The sequence below is a fragment of the Amblyomma mixtum genome, chromosome 4 (genome assembly GCF_055824585.1).
Source record: "Amblyomma mixtum isolate Tamu chromosome 4, ASM5582458v1, whole genome shotgun sequence".
NCBI classification, from domain to species: domain Eukaryota; kingdom Metazoa; phylum Arthropoda; class Arachnida; order Ixodida; family Ixodidae; genus Amblyomma; species Amblyomma mixtum.
Genome location: NC_143015.1, coordinates 47,814,862 through 47,836,026, shown reverse-complemented (window position 1 = coordinate 47,836,026; position 21,165 = coordinate 47,814,862).

Here is a 21,165-nt window from a genome sequence, read left to right as displayed (position 1 = left end):
CATGAAGCGAGTCTAGTTGAATTTTTGGGTCAACTACAGGCAGTGCCTTTTCCAGAACTTGGCTGCCCAGAGCATGAAAAGGCAGTTCTAACAGATGTTGTAAAGTTTTATGCACTCCTGAGGGTTCGGTTTTTTCTCAAAGGTCTCAACAAGGACAGGGATGTTAAACCTGGAAAGCGCATAAAAACAACGGACAACAGAAAGAGACAGACACACGAGCGCTTACTTCCAACTGATTTTTATTTTCATGCGAGAGCAGAATATATGTACACTTCAGATCACCTGCGCATGCGAAGAAAACTCAAACAAGATAAAATATTATCTGGCTGCACATGCAAAAGAAGAAAGGTATGCAATCTCTTTCTCAGACAGCAAAATCGACGCACCACTTACACATTCATCGCCAGATCGTGCTATCTCACTTGCCTCAACAATTTCACGCGTTGTTTTACACTTACTTTTATACAGAACTTTACATTGATGAAAGAGAGGACGACAATTCCTGCTTTTGCACTTGAGGCAATGAATGCTCAAATGCCCACCTTTTCTGTTTTCGACAACGTAATTGTGTTCACCTAATCTCTCATTCAGGCATCTACCAGTTTGGCCTATGTAATATTTACCGCAAGTCAAAGGCAACTTGTACACAACCCCTTCTGTGCATTTTACAAATGGTTTTTGGTGCTTGATCATGCAACCTGACTTCAGCCTGTTTTTTGACGTGCTCTGTTTGCTTAGCGCACTCAGCTTACTTGGGGCAGAGAACAACACATTTACATTCACTCGGTTACCAATTTTTCTTAGGTTGTGTGACAACCTGTGCTTATAGGGTATGACTGCAAACTTTCTTTTATCTTTTGTCTTATCCGGCTCTTGCTTTGAGTTAGCATTCCTTTTGCTTGTTTTTACAAGTCCTTCTGCAACAGACACCAGCATGTGCAATGGGTAGCCAGCATCTTGCAACTTTCTTGATTGTAAAAAGATGCTTTCTTCAACAGAATGTGGGCATGACTTTTTCAAACAGTTTATGAAACCTAAACGAGCTATGTTACGTTTAATGAGTTTAGAATGCGCGGAGCTAAAAGGTAAAGGCAATTTTCCATCTCTGGGATGATAAGTCCAGCAAGTATGATCTGCAAAAAATGTTAATATGATGTCAAGGAAGCGTATGCTATTGTTAACAGGGAGCTCATGTGTGACAACAAGTGGAGATAAACAATTCGAAAAACAATCTAAAACATTTCCAACGGCCTCATCGAGGGTGATTACAGTTGTGTCTAACAAAATTAAAAAGTCGTCAACGTAACGAAATACATTTACCACCCCTACGTCTTTCAGGCAGGCAAAGAGCCTCGGTAGATATAAAGGACCTCTACTACTCTTTGCCCCAAAATGGTTTGCTGCAGTGCGTTGAAAGATGTATCGAGAACTCTGGTGTAATTGATTTTCAGAATTCAGTGGGTGTGAGTGTTGGCGCTTTTCTAGAACTTTTAGGTACATATCTTGATTCTACTTTTGTTAGGTGGGGCGATGACCTGTTTTTACAGAAGCAAGGTATTTGTATAGGGTGCAGTGTGGCTCCCATTTTAAGTGACATGTTTTTATCCGAATGTGACAGAAGGCTCTTTGCCTGCCTGAAAGACGTAGGGGTGGTAAATGTATTTCGTTACGTTGACGACTTTTTAATTTTGTTAGACACAACTGTAATCACCCTCGATGAGGCCGTTGGAAATGTTTTAGATTGTTTTTCGAATTGTTTATCTCCACTTGTTGTCACACATGAGCTCCCTGTTAACAATAGCATACGCTTCCTTGACATCATATTAACATTTTTTGCAGATCATACTTGCTGGACTTATCATCCCAGAGATGGAAAATTGCCTTTACCTTTTAGCTCCGCGCATTCTAAACTCATTAAACGTAACATAGCTCGTTTAGGTTTCATAAACTGTTTGAAAAAGTCATGCCCACATTCTGTTGAAGAAAGCATCTTTTTACAATCAAGAAAGTTGCAAGATGCTGGCTACCCATTGCACATGCTGGTGTCTGTTGCAGAAGGACTTGTAAAAACAAGCAAAAGGAATGCTAACTCAAAGCAAGAGCCGGATAAGACAAAAGATAAAAGAAAGTTTGCAGTCATACCCTATAAGCACAGGTTGTCACACAACCTAAGAAAAATTGGTAACCGAGTGAATGTAAATGTGTTGTTCTCTGCCCCAAGTAAGCTGAGTGCGCTAAGCAAACAGAGCACGTCAAAAAACAGGCTGAAGTCAGGTTGCATGATCAAGCACCAAAAACCATTTGTAAAATGCACAGAAGGGGTTGTGTACAAGTTGCCTTTGACTTGCGGTAAATATTACATAGGCCAAACTGGTAGATGCCTGAATGAGAGATTAGGTGAACACAATTACGTTGTCGAAAACAGAAAAGGTGGGCATTTGAGCATTCATTGCCTCAAGTGCAAAAGCAGGAATTGTCGTCCTCTCTTTCATCAATGTAAAGTTCTGTATAAAAGTAAGTGTAAAACAACGCGTGAAATTGTTGAGGCAAGTGAGATAGCACGATCTGGCGATGAATGTGTAAATGGTGCGTCGATTTTGCTGTCTGAGAAAGAGATTGCATATCTTTCTTCTTTTGCATGTGCAGCCAGATAATATTTTATCTTGTTTGAGTTTTCTTCGCATGCGCAGGTGATCTGAAGTGTACATATATTCTGCTCTCGCATGAAAATAAAAATCAGTTGGAAGTAAGCGCTCGTGTGTCTGTCTCTTTCTGTTGTCCGTTGTTTTTATGCGCTTTCCAGGTTTAACATGTCTAACCAACTCGCCCAAACGCAGCCATTAAGGACAGGGAAGCGCAAAGGCAACGGCAAAAGTTGCTTAAACTGCGCCGCTGCCAGTAAATGCTCCTAGTCTCCATGTAATTCTGCTGTTTCCCTGCGTTTGTTGTTCATTGTAAATAAAAACGAGTGTTGCGCAATTTTGTTGCCTGCGTTGTTCACATACACAAGATATGAAAAAACTTAATATAAATGCAAGCCCATATAACTGCAGCATTTCAAGTGGTTTTTGTATAAAAAAAGAGACCATTAAGGTAGTGAAAACATTTATTTAATCATAGGGAGAGGTTTTGGGGGTCGTGACCTGAAGGGTCACGCCCTTACAACCACTAGGTGGGATGCCTAGTCAGGCACCCCATTGGCGTTTGCCGCAGCCCGGGCGCGCTGCGTTAAGGCCCTTTGGGCCTCGAGGGTGCAGCAACCGGATAAGGTCGCCTCCCAGTCCTGTCGGGTGGGATTTTGGATAGGGGGTAGGGATGGGTTCAGCTGGCATTATGCAATCGTCGCTAGAATACAAATCCCGTGTTTCCTGTGTGAGCACGCATGTTTGAAACTCGCGAGTTTCAAACATCCGTGCGCGCAACCGAAGTTCGGCGCGCAACCGTGGTTGCGCGCCGAACTTCGTACAAGCTTTCGCAAGATACAACCGTTAAATACGCCGCCACTTGTCAAATACTCAAAACAAACCCTGAAACTTATAGTCAGATGCATCCGTGACAGCTGAAAGCTGTGGTCTGTTACAGCTTAATGAAAGCAAAAAATTGAGCAGTCCCCTTGCAGCAGTCGCAAAGCCCGGTAGGAGCGCGGCCCGCACCCACCCGCTCTGCAGCGCTCCTCGCGGCGGCCGCCGGCATTCATTGCTCCCGGTGCCACCCGGGAGGCCGCGGTCGACACACTAGCCAGTATATTCTAGGCAATATAGTTTCGGTTTCGCCGCGTGATCGCAACGGAGTCGCGCGAAATTTGAGTTTTCTTTTTGTCAGCACTATCTAGCAGGGGCTGCCGAAGTTAATTTCTATCTTTATTGGCGCTGCGCTTAGCTTGCTTATCACCGTTGCTCGCGAGGTATTCTCGCCCTCTGTGGCAACGCCCCTACGCGGTTTCGATTCCGCCGCGGGATCGCAACGGAGTCGCGCGAAACGTGTTTTCTCTTTGTGGGCACTGTTTTGCAGAGGCGGCGAAAGTTGATTTCTATCTTTATTGGTGCTGCTCTTAGCTTGCTTATCACCGTTGCTATTCTATTCTATTGAACATTTTCCAGTTGTGAGTGATGCTGTCAACAAAGTACTGTTCTTAATTTTTTTTTTACTATTTATTCTCGATTATATACATTTTGTAGATTCAAGATCCGCAATAAAGTAATTAGACCACCTGGGAAAGTTTTCTTCAAAATAATTCGACCCTCAAAGGGTTAACCGGGGTTTGCTCCCTCACCCACTCCGCCCTCTTCTGATCTCTCAACGTTACACCTATCATTTTCCTTTCCATAGCTCGCTGCGTTGTTCTTAAGTTAAGCTGAACCCTCTTTGTTAGCCTCCACGTTTCTGCCCCATAGGTGAGTACCGGTAGGATACAGCTGATATACTTTTCTCTTCAGGGATATTGGTAAGCTACCATTCATGATCTGAGAGAACCTGCCATATGCGCTCCACCCCATTCTTATTCTTCTAATTATTTCCCTCTCATGATCCGGATCTGCGGTCACTACCTGCCCTAAGTAGACATATTCTCTTACTACTTCCAGCACCTCGCTACCAATTGCGAACTGCTGTTTCCTTGCTAGGCTGTTCAACATTACTTTGGTTTTCTGCATGTTAATTCTTAGCCCCAACGTTCTGCTCTGCCAGTCTAACTGATTGGTCATGCTTTGCAGTTCTTGTCCTGAGTGGCTTAGCAAGGCAATGTCATCAGCGAATCGCAAATTACTCAGGTATTCTCCATTAACTCTTATCCCCAACTGTTCCCATTCCAGACCCCGGAATACCTCCTGTAAGCAGTGAAGAGCATTAGCGTGATCGTGTCTCCCTGCCTGACACCTTTCCGTATCGGAATTTTATTGCTGACTTTATGGAGAACTATAGTAGCTGTGCAATGGTTATAAATATCTTCCAATATTTTCACATAACACTCTTCTACACCCTGATTCCGCAATGCTGCATGACAGCTGATGTTTCCACTGAGTCAAATGCTTTCTCGTAACCAATGAAGGCTATATATAGGGGTTGGTTATATTCTGTGCATTTATCTATCACCTGATTGATAGTGTGAATGTGGTCTATTGACGAGTATCCTTTACGAAAGCCTGCCTGATCATTTGGTTGACTAAAGTCTAAGATTGTCCTGACTCTATTAGCGATTACCTTAGTAAATACCTTGTAGGCAACGGACAATAAGCTGATTGGTCTATAATTCTTCAAGTCCTTGATGTCTCCTTTCTTATGAATTCAGATAACGTTAGCGTTCTTCCAAGCTTCTGGTACTCTCGAGGTCACAAGGCATTGCGTATACAGGGTGGCTAGTTTTTGTAGCACAATCTCTCCTCCGTCCTTCAACAAATCTGCTGTTACCTGATCCTCACCAGCTGCTCTCCCTTTATTGCGTTGCTCCTAAGGCTTTCTTTACTTCTTCCTTCGTTACTGGTAGGATGTCCCATTGCTGTGCTCGACTGCCTCCCTCAGTAACTTGATGATTACATTCGCGACTGTATAGAGCTCTTTTTGTGTAGAACTCTTCGGCTAATGCAACTATCTTATCCATATTGCTGATGACATTGCCCTGTTTGTCTTTTAGCGCATACATCTGGTTTTTACCTATGCCCAGTTTTCTCCTCACTAATTTTAGGCTACCTCCATTCCTTAGAGCATGCTCCATTTTCTCCATGTTAAACTTTCTTATGTCGGCTACCTTGCGCTTATTTGTTAACTTCGATAGCTTTGCTAGTTCTGTCCTGTCTGAGGAGTTAGACGTCCTCATGCTTTGGCGTTTCTCAATCAGATCTTTAGTCTCCTGAGATAGCTTGCTGGTATCCTGTCGAACCATGCTACCACCTTCTTCTCCGGCGCACTCTGTAACGATAGCTGTAAGATTATCATTCATTGTTTCAACACACGGTCGTATTCTTCAGTTAAAGCGGAAAATCTGTGTTGCAGTGACATTCTGAATTCCTCTACCTTCCCTCTTAATGCTAACTCGTTAATAGCCTTTCGCTTCACCAGTTTCCTCCGTTCCCTCTTCAAATCTAAGCTAACACGAGACCTTACCATTCTGTGGTCGCTACAAAGGACCTTACCAAGGACCTCCACATCCTCTACGATGCCGCGGTGTGCACACAGTATGAAGTCTATTTCATTTTTAGTCTCAGCATTGGGGCTCTTCCACGTCCACTTCCTGTTTGCTCGTTTGCGGAAGAAGGTATTCATAATCCGTAAATTATTTCTATCTGCGAACTCTACTAATAAGTCTCCCCTACTTTTCCTAGAACCTATGCCATAGTCACCTACCGCCTTGTCTCCAGCCTGCTTTTTACCTACCTTTGCATTAAAGTCGCCCATCAGTACTGTGTACTGTGATTTTACTTTGGTCATTGCCGATTCCACATCCTCATAGAAGCTTTCAACTATCTGGTCATCATGGCTTGATGTAGGCGCGTAGGCCTGCACCACCTTCAGTTTGTACCTCTTAATAAGCATAATTACGATAGCTGCCACTCTCTCGTTAATACTGTAAAACTCCTCGATGTTGCCAGCTATATCCTGATTAATGAGGAATCCCACACCTAGTTCTCGCACAGCTGCTAATCCACGATAGCACAGTACATGCCCGCCGTTTAGTACTGTATACGCCTCATCTGTCCTCCTAACCTCACTAAGCCCTATGACATCCCATTTAATACCGGCTAAATCCTCCAAAAGCACTGCTAAGCTAGCCTGACTTGGTAAAGTTCTTGCGTTAAACGTTGCCAGGTTTCCAATGGTGGCCTGTCCGGAGCCAGAGATTCTTAGTGCCCTCCGCTGCGTCACAGATCTGACCGCCGCCTTGGTCAGTTGCTCCGCAGCCCCTGGGGACTGATGGCCGAGGGTTAAATTGGTTTGTTCATAGAAGGTTGTGGCCAAGTACTACACCAGGGTGGCCAAATCCTGTTCTGGTGAGGAAGTGCGTTGTCAGTTCTGGTCACCGTAATCAGGCCGCACTCCAAGCCTGGTTATGCAATTCCATCGACACACGGAATTTTTTTTTAATCCGGTGGAGAATTGCGTGGCACCGGGATTCGAACCCCGGTCCTCTTGCACGCGAGGCGGATGCTCTACCTTTACGCCATCGCTGCATCATCTATGCAACAGAAGACTATGGGGCACTTTATCGAAAGCCCTGCAAAAACCTAAAAAAATGACGTCGACCTCTGAACCTTCATCAAGAATCGAATGAATTTCGTTGCTGAAGGATAACTGTGTTTCACAGGAAAACTGCTTCCTGCAACCATGTTGTGTAGGTGTGAAAAATGAAAATGATTCAAGAAAACTAGCTAACTGAGAAAAAATTATATGCTCCATGATTTTACAGGAAATGGAAGTTAATGATATTGGACGATAATTAAGGGGTGAATGTCTGTCGAAAGATTTATGGAGTGAAATCACTTTAGCCAGTTTCCATTCGTGTGGTATATCTCCTGTTTGAAGCGATTCTTCATATATAATCAGTAAAAAAATTGCGGAGTACACTTTAGTATTCTTCAGGACTTTGGTGTTAATGTTATCAGGCCCACAAGAAGAGGAGATTTTCAAATTGTTGATTATGTTAATAATTCTGTCATACCTAGACCTGACAGGGTCCATTGGAAAGCTTATGTTACATGCATAGTCTCTAATACCAGTAATGTCAGTTGCGGTAGTTGAAAACGCTGCACTAAAGGTCTCATTAAAGATTCCAGCAACGTCAGTGCTTGGAATAGGGTTTGATAGAGTGTCAACGAGAGATACAACTGACTGGTCTCGTTGATTGACACTACTCCAAAAATTTTTTTTGGGTTGCTCGTTAGAAACGTCGGCAACGTCATATTAAAGTAGTAGGGCTTCGATTCCTTCAAAAACTTCTTATAAATGCTAACAGTTTTTTTTAGTGCTGACCAGTGCTCACGCTTTCCAGAAGACTTAGCTTTGCGGAAAAGCCTCCTTTTATGTTTGCCAGAAATTTTAATGAGCGGTTGTACCATTGACACTCCAAGTTGGTTAAAAGCTTTTTTCGAGGAATATACAAGTCGACCAGCTCGCAAAGCTTGTTTCTGAAAAGATGCCAATTTGTATTTACAGATCTATCGTTGAAGTTTGCCAGAAATTCGTCAAGGAAGTCTTCAAGTGCTTTATTGATCGCAGTGTAATTTCCCTTAGCGCAACCATATATTAGTTTTATATTGTTATACGACGTTCGAGCAGGGAAGTTCAACATGACATGTAATAAAGAATGATCGCTTATACCTGATAATTAGGTAATATTAGATACAGCATCAGGAGCTGTTGTTAGCAACAAGTCTAATACATTGGATGTTGAATATTGGACCCTAGTAGGCTGCGTTATTACCTGAGTTAAGCAAAAGTGAACAAACATTTAAAAAATAAGACAATTCTGACGTAGAGTTGGTAGTGGAATACGGAAAACTATACCAGGTAATATTAGGGAAATCAAAATCACCAAATAAAAAAACAGGAAAATTCGGAAATTTGGCACACACAGCGCTTAGCGTGTCATGAAGTTCACTGGAAAAACCAATCCCAGTGGATGGCGAACGGTAGCATGCACAAAATACAAGTTTTTGATACTCAGTCGTGATCAGAACACATAAAAACTCCGGTGTCGTAGAAATATCAATGTGAGGGCTATCAAGATTATCCGCGACGGCGAGCAGAACACCGCCACTCCGTGCGACTGCGCGATCACAGCGAAATATGGAGTACCGCTTTTCGGTAGCGACAATTTCTGTGCTTTTAGCACAATTATTCAGCCATGTTTCCGTTAAGACAATAATGTCGGCCGATGTGGTATCGGCGGCACAGGAAAGGTCATCACGATTTCGCACACTACGTATATTGGTGAAAAGCACTGAAATTCCAGAGATCGGCTGCGCACGCGGACGAAAGCGCCCAGCCAGCTGTCTCGAATCATCAGAAACCCCCGCGGCACTAGAATCAACACGTGAAGTAGTAGCATACACGCTAGTTTGTTCACAAACTCTATCACTTTCAGCACAATAGGTGTAGCATTTCTTGTTTAAGAATAACCGTACGTGCCTCAGTTTAAAGCGCGTGTTAGGCGCAGTTTCCTTCGCAAATTCTGCCAGTTTTTTTCTAGCATGCCTTGTAGATGGACTAAAATCTTCAGACATAGAAACATATGAATCTTTCAGTTAAGACTGAGCGTTTAAAAGCATTTGCTTTGTTCAGTAGAAGGAAAATTTTACCATAATTGGTCGCGTTTTGGTAAGGTCTGCAATGCCGATTCGGTGGGCCCGGGCGATATCAGTACTAGAAATGGTAAATGACATTTCTTGCTGTATTGCATTCACAATTTTTCTTCTGATTGCAACCATGTTTCGGTGGCTTCGGCGCCTTCAGATATACCGAAAAATAAGAGGTTATCTCTACGGGATCTATATTCGAGATGATTCATTCGGGCCCTTAATGAGTAATTTTCTTTGGCGAGGCATTCAGCAGTCGCTTTGAGAGCATTCAGGTCCTGACGGAAGGATTCAAAACCCGCAAGTTTGGTCTCAACGGTGGTAAGCCTGTTTTAAATATCAGTAACCTTCACGTCTAGTTCATCTTGATTGCATGTAATAGTTTTAATTGAGTTCAATATTTTGACCTGCCCCTGTTCAATGTTTGTTGAGCGGATTCTTAGATCCTCCAGAAGGGCGAGTATGGCACCGCTGTCAGATTCGGGCGTCGGGTTCTGAGTGTTGCTACGAGTTCTCTGCCCAGGGCCAGGATTTAATTCAACGTCTCCGGACAAGAGCAATATGAGCACGCAATAACACTGGCATACATTTTCCAACAGCACTTGTGGGCAAGGGAGTATAACGAGGCAGACATCATTTAAACGCTTGGATGAAACTGGACTAACCTGATGGATGAAAAAACGAAAATTATTTACAGGGCCGGGCTTTCCGTGCTCTCGGGCAATGCCTCATATGACAACGACTGAGAACCATAACCCGAACAATAATAGCAGCCAATAATAGCATACGGGGAGGGAAACGAATCAGGGCCGTGGTGACAGTTCACTGATTACTTCCGAGGTAACTTCCTTCCTATCCAAATCTAAATGAAAGCCCATGTAAGAAGTTTGTTTGGAAATATCTACTCATAAAGTAGTCGGCGCGCCACAGACGGAAGGCAGAGGCGCAAGCTCTCCAACATTCATAACGGTGAATCCATCTCGAGGTATACTGTTGTAAAGGTTCCACTTACATACAATATAAACTAATCCGACTGCGTATATTCAGCTAAACCAGGAAAAGTTTATCTGGATCACTGCGTATAAGAGGAACACGGATTATTTTTTTAACTTCTAATACCTATGCATGAATGCAACCTGCGGTCTTGGATGTTGTCTACACAAGCTGGCGGTGGACATGGGCCTGACATAGCTTCTTTTGATCCCATAGTTCTGCAACTTTCAGTTTTGTGGTTTGTTGGTTTCTTGAGTTTATGGCACATAGGCAACTAAAGCAATCAAGCGCCAAGCTCAGGGCATAAAGAAATTGTCCTGTGCAGAATTTTATAGGAATATTAAAATCATCGTCGCTGTAGAGAGCCTATAAAATTGGTATGTTACATAGTGATGACCGAGGAAAAAAAATTTTAAATAGCTTAATCATAAAAGCTTTAAGAAGGTCAGGTAGTCTCCGCGGCCATCCTTGGCTGGGCAAGGATGTTGAGCCTCCCAACCAACCAAATAAAAACTTCATTCCCCTTCTCAGGAATGAGAAGGCGGCTGAAGGGCACCTAAAAGTAAAGTGAGGCAGTGGGTAAAAATTTAGAGTTTGTCGAACAAACCTGCTTCTGTTAGAAAGCCAAACATTCAAGCTCTGTTAACAATTGGATCTTCTCCCAACAATAACATTGTGCGCAAATGATTGCAGTGATTATAAAACTGTGTAAAATACTTTTCCTTAGTTTCTCGATTTCGTGCACGAGAGTAAAATGTGTTTTATTGTTAATTCTTCTCCGCACTTTTCACAAAGTGGTTTTTCTTGTTTTGTCAATAGAAAGGTATAAGTAAGGTGTGTATGTCGTATACGAAGCCGGCAGATAATTACCTCCTTAAAACGTTCCTGGTACGGGCAAGACATCGATTCATCTAAAACTGGCTTTATCATATGTAGTTTGTTGCTTACTTCATTGTTCCATGTTAACTGCCATTTTTCTTTAATTTACGGTGTACTACGTGCATGCAATCATTAAAGCTTATATTTACTTTGTTTATTTGCTTGGAACAGGCTTTAGCAGGGCACAAATCTGCTCCCTCGATGCCTTGAATTCCAATATGACTTGGTACCCAGCAGAGTTTTAAGTTTTTGAGCTATGGCCGCTGTTATGTTGTGTATGAGGTCGCCAAGCAGCGGACTGATCGCATTTCTAGAGTGAAGGGCTGTAAGTACTGTTTGCGAGGTTCTTATTTACTATTTTTAATGGCTAGAGAGGTGGCATGACATTCGGCAGTGAAGATGTACACGCACTGCGGAAGCCTTGCCATTTGATTCCAATCCCCTTGTACTACTGCGCTTCCAACATAGAGATCTATTTTGAACAATCTTTATAAAATGTTGTGAAAGTACTGCACTTTTCCTCAAGTGCAAGAAATTATTCTACATTGATATGGAGCTTGCTTTTTTATGGAACTGTATCAGAGTGAAATCATAGATTGCATGGACATTGTACCATGGAGGCAGTGCATGTCGTCTTTGCGCAATACCAGGCAGTGTGTTTAGTACGCCAAGATCCTGGCACATCTTTTCAAACCGCAGTAGTAGTGGCCTGGTAGCTTGCGGTTTGTTGTTAAAGAATATTCTAGATGGGCACTTTGTGGCTATAGTATAACATAGATGTTTCTGCAGCGACCAGATGTTTAGGATGTAGGAGCATGTGAGCATGGCTCTTCTGTCTGTAAGTGATTGTTAGTTAGTTTCTACACGCAGACTGTTAATGGGCGATGTCTTGTATGCACCAGTGGAAAGACTTATCGTATCTTAAACGACTGGATCTAGTCGTTTAAGATACGATGGTCTGGCGGACCCATACTCTATACAACCACAATATAAGGTAGAGCGCACTACAGAGAGATAAATTTGTAAAAGCATATCCTATTGGAAACCCAGTGTTTTCGAGAGAGTACCTTAAGTACGTTCACGGATCGAGATGCTTTCTTTTTGAGACCGTTAACATGAGGTAGGAAAGGTAGTTTTTTGTCAAAAGTAGTGCCTAGAAATTTTGTTTCATTTTTTATAGGTAGTTCAGTTGTGTTCAGATGTAATGTGGGGTTGGACTGCAGACCTCGTTTTGAGTGAGAACAAAACACCTACTGTTTTCAGTGTGGGGGATTGGAATCCATCTTTGTCTGCCCACTTTGCCAGTTTATTTATTGTTACCTGTATTTGTCTCTCGCAGGTTGCTAGGTTAGTGGACGTGGACTTTATTTGAAAATCATCGACATAGACTGAATACTTAATGGAGTTCGGGATTATTTTGCTTATGGAATTCATTTTTACAACAGAGTGTTGTGCTTAAAATACACCCCTGAGGAACCCGTTTTCTTGAATGAAATTACTGGGAACAGTTGACCCCAGGCGTACTTGAAATGAGCGGTTCGACAGGAAATCATTTAGGAAGTTTAACATCCTGCCGCGGACGCCAAGTTCTGCAAGATCGCGAAGAATCCCAAACATCCATGTTGTGTCGTGTGCTTGCTCCAGGTCGAAAAATACAGCTAGGCAGTATTGTTTGTGTATAAAGGCTTCGCGCACAATATTTTCTAGGCGAACTAGATGGTCGGTAGTTGGGCATCCTTTTCTATGGCCGCATTGATGGATATTAAGGAGTGCACGCAATTCAAGGCCAAAATTCAATCTTATATTAAGCACAGTTTCAAAGTATTAGGCTAAGCAAAACGTAAGGGCTATTAATCTATAACTTCTTGGGGAGGGTGGTGTCTTCTCAGGTTTAAGAAACGGCACAATAATAGCTTTCTTCCAATCTTGAAGTATTCCCCGTGGTATCAATATCTTTTTGAAAAATTTCAAAAATGTCTTTATAGCAGGCTAGGAGAGATGGGCCAGCATTGAATAGTGTATTTCGTCAGGCCCCGTAGCTGTCAATTTTCCGGCAGACTGCACTCTATTAATTTCTTGGAGTGTAAAGAGACTATTGTATTGTTCATTTCTGCTGCCACCAGTATAGAGTCTTTGCTTTTCGGCCATATTTTTGTATTTCAGAAATGATCGGTATACAGTGACGAACTGGAAACCGCCGCAAAGTGCTGCCCCAATATGTCTGCCTGTTCCTTTATAGTTTACAGTCACAAGAGGAATTGTGAACGGTGAGAAGCTGCCATTCAATTTTCGAATCTGTTCCCACATTTTTTATGTAGCCTGGCTGTTTATAGATGAGATGTAACTTTTCCATGATGCTTTCTCGGCGCTACGGCGGATACACCGAGCTTTAGCTCTGGCTTTTTAAAAAATTATGTAGTTCTTTTGTGTTGGGTACCTGCGAAATATACCCCAGGCTTTGTTTTGTCGTTTTTTTGCTTCCTTTCAGTCTTGTGTTCACATTAGTTTGTGGTTTTGTCTCACCAATCCAGAAGACTTGGGAATAGCTAAGCATGCGGCAGCTAGAATGCAACTTGTGAAACTTTTATTCATCTTATCGATGTCAAGATTATCTAAGGGTATTTTTTCTCAAGTGGATTTTGTTCTAAAAACTTCTTAGTCTGCTAAATGAAGCTTCCAACGCCGCGGGTTTGTTCGGATGATTTGTGTTGGAGATGATAAACTGACCAGTACCGGAAGGTTATCGCTGCTATATGGGTTGTCGATGACATTCATTTAAAATCGTTAAAAACAGACGGTGAACGAAACGAAAACTCTAAGCAGCTCATTTTCCCCGAGGTTGGGGAGCAATATGTACCTTTACCAGAGTTTAACAAACAAATACTACGGCTAAGAATAAGAACCTGCATAATTTCACCTCTGGTATCTGTTTTTCACTTCCCCAAAAAGAGGAAATTCCATTAAAATCGCCAACTACCAAATAAGGGTCTGGTAATTGCGCTGTAAGGTTTTCCAGCTCTACGGTTCTAACTTTAAGGTGTGGCTCCAGGTATACAGAGAACACTGTAGTAGTTTTATGTGGAAGTAGAGTGGCTGCTACAGCCTCTAATTTAGTTGTAAGTTTGACTTCACGGGCTGCTATTCCATTTTACACGATGATAGCTACGACTCCCGATAGCCTGTTTGCATGCTCTCACTCAAGCCGGAATAACGTATACTTTTTAGTATATTTTTATGCTGTGGACCTAGGTTAGTTTCCTCCGGGCACGCCGCAACAGGGAAGGATGCAGTTAGGATGTCATTTATCTCATTTAAAATATTTAAAACTCCCCTGCAGTTCTAATGTCATCTTGCAATGCAATGCCATCTTGTGTTTGGGTGGTGGGAACTGTGTTTATGTTGGCCCCATGATTCGGGACTTGTCTCTTTTATCGGATCCAGGGAGTTCCGCCGTACCTGCGACGTCGACGGCACACAGATACCCGCTTGTGTCCATCGCCTCTTTAGAGGAGGTCGACGATCGTGCAGACTACACGTGGGTGTTCGTGGCACACCTCGCCTCGTGCGCAGAGCTCTTGGCTGCCTCGAGAGGCAGCATGTCCTGCTTTGGAGGTGGTGGAGTAGTGATAGCTACTTCCACCTGGGCCGAGGATGGCTCCCCCGCAGCCTCACTGCGTAAGGTCTCAGCAGGTGACCGAGGCCGGTGTGAGGTGTCAGAGGCCCCGTCGCACCACATCTGCAGAAGCTCGTATGCACACTGAGAGAAAAACTGCTTGCATTCTGATGCGTGTCTTGCTTCTTTCAATGAAATGTTTTGTTTAGTTTTCAGTGTACTGATTTCTTTTTCCATCTTGCACGATGGGTAAGGCCTGGAGTAGGCTGGGTGTTCGCCTTCGCAGTTAGCGCAGCGGAATGGTGCTTCGCAGTTTTCTGAGGCGCGTTCTTTTGAAGCGCATTTCGCGCATGTTGGCCAAATATTTAGCAATTGAAACAGCGCCTGGGGTTGGGAATCTAAGGTCTCACGGCAATCTTTGTGTACCCCACATCGACGGAGTTTGGGAATGTGCAAGAAGTCAAAGTAAGTACATGATGCTTCGTTGGGATTTCCTTGTTTTCTTTTCTAATTTTGATCCGTTCGACTTCGGTAACATTTTGATCGTTTAGGCCATCCAGCATTTCCCCTTCGGTTATATCCAGTAAGTAAATTTCAGAGATCACTGCACGGACAGGGTTTAGTGGCTTGTGGGGTGTGAGGGGGACACGAATATCTCCGAATGCTAGAATGTTTGCGAGTTTAAAAACCTGAAATTTGTTTTGTATTTCTAGGAGCAAGTCTCCGCTGTCTGGTCTGGTCATCTTGTAACCGGTGCCCGAGGCTTCTTTGAGACACTTGGCAACAATAAATGGAGATATTTTCCTTGCTGGTTTTTCAGGATCTTCACTGTGGACTACGCGATATTTCGGGAAGAGTTCTTTCGTTTTGTGTACATACTACTTTGTTACTTCGGTCCACCCGCTCTTGAGAGGGCGATCGTTTTATGAGGGAGGGGGAGCCATAGGACATATATTATTCGGCTACGGTGCCAGCCGCTCACGGTTGAGCCCAACAAGGGGACGGGACATGTACTTGCAAGCAGGCCCTACCCACGCCAGCTGTACATCCCAACTGTAACCAAATATGACGCAACTGAGGGTAATTGGCCACACAAGATTTACCCTCGCCTCAAGAAAAAAGGAAAACTCCAAGAAGTGAGAGAAGACATGAGAGTTGTGAGAAAGGAATAGGAAAGTCAAAGTTAGAGGGGAGAACAGGGAAACGTGACTGCGAATTTCCCCCGGCCGAGTCAGGCCGGAGGTGCCGTTTACAGGAAGCTGGGGCCAAAGTGGTGTGTTGGCTCCGCCGAGGCGCCTTAAGTGTCCAAATTCTTGGCATCAGCTCAACCTCCAGGATCCCTTTTTCCCCGGACACGGCGATGCCACGCACGGCTAATCGCGGGTGTTCGGGTCTGTGGTGGCACTCTGCCCACCATCATCCCCTGCGGAGATGTTCCTGTGGGTGCTCAGGAACCGGTGGTGTCGCAGCTTAACGTTTGCACGCTGCAGACGCCTCCCGCAGGGGAGCAACTTTCAATTTAAACTGTTTTACGGCATACTGCATTCCAGGCACCTTGTCGCCACAGCTGGCTCAATCCAATTGACCTGCGGCGCTCCTAACTGTTTGTCTGGGAGAGGCGCTGATTTGGATATAGTGTGGTGCGCATTTCTGCGGCCGTCCTCTTTGGCATAACGTACGAATAAGCCGTGTGGTTGAGTGACTATAAATTAGCAGAGACATCTGATATAATGGCTTCGAAATGCGTCGTCAGCTTCGAAGCTGACAACGCAACCACAGGTTCCTTCAGGGCACCACGCAAAATGCCAGAAATTGCATATTATTCTAAACAGCAATCCGTGCACTTCATCCACACTATGAAATGCTCGCACACCACTATAAATTAATAAATATGCAAGAAAACATTTTTGCTTCAACTTGCGTAGATATTGCTGTCGCTGGAAAGATATACACATGAAAAAAGGTCGCACGGTTTGATAACGTGAATAGTGCTTTCTCGCCTTCACATGACGCCCATTATGTGACAGGCAAGACATGTTGCCGCGAGGGTGATACTAGATAATCAAATGAATTTAGAGGCGTGCTGATGCTACAATTTCATCAGAGCTCGGGGCAATCCCGAGTTTCGCCTAAGTCCGGCTAACATGCTCCTGGTTAAGGTATAATCAGTTCCAATTAAGTCGACTTTCTTATACTCCCTTAAATCGGTATGTCACAGCAATGGCGCTTTTCTCCCCCCCCCCCCCCTCCCATGTCAGCAGAACAACCCATAGGGGCTGCGCCCATGGTGCGCGTGGCTGGTTCGAATACGGGCTGTGCCGGCCATTTTTTTTAAGAAGCTCATATCAAAATACGATCGGTTTCTTTGCGATCAGCCGATATTATGTATCGATCAGATGCCCAAGGTTCTACGCCTTAGGCTGCTGACTTAATGTAATAACACTTCCTGCTGGCAATTAATGGGACGGAAACAAGTACGGCAGTAGCTTGGCGTACCTACGGGCATGATCAAACGTTTTTTTTCTTACTCATTAGCTTGATATATTTTGCATGGCTTCGTTGCTTAGGCTAATAATACCAATAAAAACCTGCTGTTTACCGGAACACAAAGACCATCTAGCCGCCATGGTGGCTCAGTGGTTATGGCTGAATCTGAAAGACGCGGCTTCGATGCCGGCCGTGGCAGTCTAATTTCCTTGGAGGCAAAATTGTAAAGGCCCGTGTACTGTGCGATGTCAGTGCACGTTAAAGAATCCCAGGTGGTCAAAATTATCCGGAGCCCTCCACTACAGTGTCTCTCATAGGCTTAGGTGCTTTGGGACATTAAACCACATAAATCAAACCACACCACAAATGCCGATTACTTACACCGAATAGCTGCTGCTTGCGGAGAGCGCGAGTGGTCCGATGATAGTGGTAAAAGCATTCCTCGTTGACTGTTTTATAGTTATGTGCTGTACAGATGACCGATAGTTCGCAGTTTGCTGCGTAACATTCACGTTCATATCACAGTGCAGCTCAGCTTAATGTCACATAAAGCTATTCGCCATCTGTTAACGTCAGTGCTTGAAATTTATTTAAGACCGCTAAAAATATCTGTTCGTTTTCGTGCTGACCTTCTGTTGATGATTCTAAGTAAAGGCTTCCGATGTTTCATAGAATAACTAGCAGTATTATATGCTGCTGGCGGGTGTTGAATACTGAATGCGTTGAAATGTGAGCGACTGGATTATCGGCATTTAGAAAAGAGGAAAATAGCAAAATTATGAAGCAATTGTCATCCCGCCAACTTTTCAGCACTATGTTGTTTGAAGGGTTGAAGCAGGATTCACTGTTCGTTAGGATGGCGGTGCTTAGTTGACCCACGAATAGCGTGTCACCCATGAATAATGAATAAGGGTTAGTTTTGAATATTTGTGTTTTAACCCAAAGCTCATCAGCCTGTTTTCGCCGAACTTTTGTGGTGGCGCATTGTCGGCAGTTTTCGATTACGGAATGCACCATCCTCTTCTCGTAAACGCTGCTAACACAAGCTTGTGCTCGCAGTATTGATTTTAGGTTATGAGAGTAATACTAGCGGCCAAAGCCTAATGGCCACCCCTCAAACAATAGCAGCTATTATTTACAGTTTCAGTGATTTTTTGGAAACCACACTGACAAAAAGAGCAGGAAATGTAGTCCCATATATGCATTGCTGATTGTTTCATATTAAAATGTCAAACCTGAAGTTATTTCGCACGTAATAGGTGACATGCAGGCGCCTTTGGCCGCAAGAGGTAAAACTAAACCTGAGGTAGCAGCTCGCATGAAGAAGGCGTAAATCGATAGCACTGAATGTTTAATTATTAGTAAATATAAATGTCCTTCCATGGGACTACCTAAGGAAAACGTGTATTGAATTGCAGAGAAATTATGAAGCGTTGGCATGAAAAACGTTCTCTAATTACAATTTTCCCCGAAAGGGTAGCGCTTTCTGTGCAAAGTTTGGTTGCAAGAAAGGATGCAACCAATGTATCTCGTGTAAGGTAAAGCTGCGTAGAGCACGTCTTCACTTCTTCAGGACAAAGTTTTAAATGACAACAGACATGAATTTTTTCTTGCGTGTTTACTTTCAAACGACGCGTTAGGCATTGACGTACATAGAGCTCCTTGTTGGCGCAGTTTTTCTTGTTGGCGCAGTTTTGGTTTCGATTTCATCCACTGAACGGTGCCTGTGAAGTTTAGTTGAACCTCAGGTCATGGAAGGCACGAAAAACGGCATTTTAACTCCTGATGAAAGCTGGTCCTTAAGGGTAACGGAGTGGATTCCAAAAGAAGGCAAACGTACCAGGGAGCGGCAGAAAGGTAGGTGGGCAGATGAGATTAAGAAGTTCGCTGGTATACGGTGGCCGCAGCTGGCAAGGGCAGGGTTAATTGGAGAGACATGGGAGAGACCTTACCCCTGCAGTAAGCGTAGTCAGGCTGATGATGATTACAATGTTGTGCTCGAGCTCTTTAAGCAGGCTGTCGTAAGTGCTGTAGTGAGTTAAAACTTCCGTATCAACGTTTATATTGCAGTTCGTACGTGCCTTATGGTACCTAAAGTTCAAATACACGTCAAAGCCATCGTTCGGTTCATGAAACGGAATCATAAACTACCTTAGGGAGGAAATTCAATTAACAATTATTTAGCGTTCAGAGGAGAATACTGCGCGATGATCCATATATTTTAATATCTAACGCCTCATTTGATAGAAGTATATGCGCAATAAAAAAAGGTGTCTACAGTTGCCTAAATGAGCGCGTATGAACGCAGTTCGCTTATTATAAAATTAATTGAGCATATGCAAATAAACTGCAACACCCCCTCGAAAAATTTTTCATATGTGATGGGCGCAGCACATCGTGATACGGGCTGAATATAGGGCATGAATGAATCAATTAAGTGTTATTTATTTTTTAGCAAGGATAGTAAAGCTCACTTAGTTCCCCGCTGAATTAGGTGATAGGACCCGATTGTGCAATGCATTTAAGCCCCTTTTTCTATTTTGTTTGATAACATCAATAAATAAGCAAGCAGACAAGGTATCGCACGCAATTCGCACTTTTCTTTTACGCATTCTAAACCAGTTTGAAACAATTGTTGTAATTTGCTGTTTGTGTGTCTTAGTTACCAGTTGTTTATTTTGTCGTGAACATAAGTTTCAGTTTTTTAAGGTACAACAGCGGGCCGCTGAAGAATAGCGATAGTGTATGCCAATGACGAAGTCAACCTCCGTGGAACACATACTTGTACTTGCTGCGTCTATAGCATAAACAACCCTACCACGACATTTTAAAGGCAGGGAGCACGATTACCACTTCCTTCAATCACCCCTATTGTCATCTTCGCAAAAGCCAAGATTTGCCGAAAAAATTCATTACGCTATAGGTTTTATTGTTCTTTCTAGTAGAGTGAATGCCCTCTTCATATTTCAGTGGGCCACATTGTCCAAGCCAAGTGTTAGGACAGATCGCAGCCAAGCAGATCGAACGAACAAGGCGTACAGCATTGGCAACAGCACGTATATTTATTTTATGCTACAGAAAAACTCCAAAAACAAAATAGAGAAACAGCGAAATCCCTTTACATTAATGCCCGAGCGAGCGAGGGCGTGAATGGCGCTGTGGGATATTGTTTCTACTGAAGGACGGATACTAACATAAAAACGTAACAAATGTGTATTCTATTAGCGGTGGCAGCGGACGAGCATACCAACGCTACACTCGTCTCAGTAGCGGAAGGAAAAAGCCGCCCTTCCCAGCTGGGCAGCCCGTCTTTGTAGCCACCGTCTGCGACGCATGCCTCGGGTGACGCAGTGGTGGCGTTGTGGTTTATCGGTAACGCAGTCCAGCGTGTGGCCGTGTTACGCTGGGCCGGATGGCAACAAGGCGGAGGCTGTGCGGATATATGCGCAGAGCGTGTCGCCACATCACCCTCCCCCCCCCCCCCCCCCCCCCGCGGTCTGGAGAGCCCTCAGAGCATGTAAAAATCTGTGCAGCGTACCCGATGTCCATGGTGTGTGGTGACAGAAGCAGGCTGCGATGTCGGGGTTTGTGGATGGACGCCTGTGGGTGCACTGGCATTTCCTGGTTCGGTGGAATCGATGTCGGCCGGCTTCAGCCGGTCGACAGAGACGCGGACGTCGTTCCCGTTAACACACAGGGAGAACGTTTTGCTGTCGTGACGGGGAACTGGATATGGTCCGCTGTAAAGGGGCTGGAAAGGCCTGCGGACGGTATCGTCGCGGAGAAAAGTGTGTACGCATGTTCCCAGATCCTTGAAGACAAAAGGACAGACTTACAGTGGTGGGCTGCGGGTGACGGGGGAGGTCAGCGATGGTGCGTGGGAGCCGGGTGACGGAATCGGTGGGA